The sequence below is a fragment of the Sphaeroforma arctica genome (genome assembly GCF_001186125.1).
Source record: "Sphaeroforma arctica JP610 unplaced genomic scaffold supercont1.555, whole genome shotgun sequence".
Lineage (NCBI taxonomy): Eukaryota > Ichthyosporea > Ichthyophonida > Sphaeroforma > Sphaeroforma arctica.
The window spans coordinates 11,885-13,354 of NW_014040003.1; positions in this window are offsets into that span (position 1 = coordinate 11,885).

Genomic DNA, 1,470 nt, shown 5'->3' on the forward strand with positions numbered 1-1,470 from the left:
ATACATATATATATATATATATATATATATATACACACACACACACACACACACACATATATATATATATAATATATATATACTATATATATATATATATATATATATATATATACATGTATATACGTATATATATATATATATATAGAAACCCATATTCTCGCCACGAACACTTTCACCCTAATCAAATCTTGGCCTTGGGGCACACAGCACAACACACGAATAAATATGCAGACAGAAGCACCGCGTTGTCTATGGCAAACTGCGGATACCTACACATGCACCCTGCGCACACAGACACACGCACACACATAGGCACACAAACACACAAACACACAAACACACACACATATATATATGTATATATATATATATGTATATTTATATTTATATTTGTATATATATATCTGTATATAGATATATAGATATATAGATATAGATATATATAGGCGCTTGCATACCGTTGTGTCTGTTGCGTTGAAACCAGGAATGCCATGAGCTCACCGCCAGTGATTTCGCCTTGGCCGCACATCTTTCCTCCGTAGTACAGTACCATGAGAGCCATGGTGTTGATGCCGAAATTAGACATCCCCTGGAAAATGCCGATTCCTAGGCCCAAATATTGGTTGATATAGGCGGCCTTGCCGCATTCCTATTTCCAAAATTTGGGCGGTGAGAGAAAGCCGTTCGCTTGACGTATGATTGACACACGTGTTGTGTCTGACTATACAATGTAGTGCCTCTACATTGTAGAGCATCGGGTTTCAAATGCACACATACACCCATGCAGTCCTGCCTGTGTGTGTACAGCATTGAACACATATACACTACGCTGTCATTTCAAACGTACTAACAAATACCCGCATACATATAAATACCAACGATGCTTTATTCTCAATATTACTACACTTGTAGTGGCAGGGCAATCCCATTAACATGTATAGCCTGTCGTCGAACTACACAAGCGTATATATATATCCTTATGATAAGACTCTAGGCAAACCTACACCTAAAGTATTCATAAGAAAACACTATACATCACCACATCTCACACCTGGGAGAACATAAGTATCAACCATATATATATATATATACATCCATAAGATAAGACCCTACGACAAACCAATGTCTTAAGTATATAAAAAACACTATACATCACCACATCACACACCTAGGAGAACAAAAGTATCAACCAATTATTTATATTTATATATATATATACATCCATATGATAAGACCCTAGACAAACCTATGTTTAAAGTATATAAGAAAACACTATACATCACCACACCACACACCTGGGAGAATATACGTATCAACCAAATATATATATATATATATACATCCATATGATAAGACCCTAGACAAACCTATGTCTAAAGTATATAAAAAAGCACTATACATCATCACACCACACACCTGGGAGAACAGGCGCTTCTCCTGATCTTCAGTGGCGAATGCACGCACAGT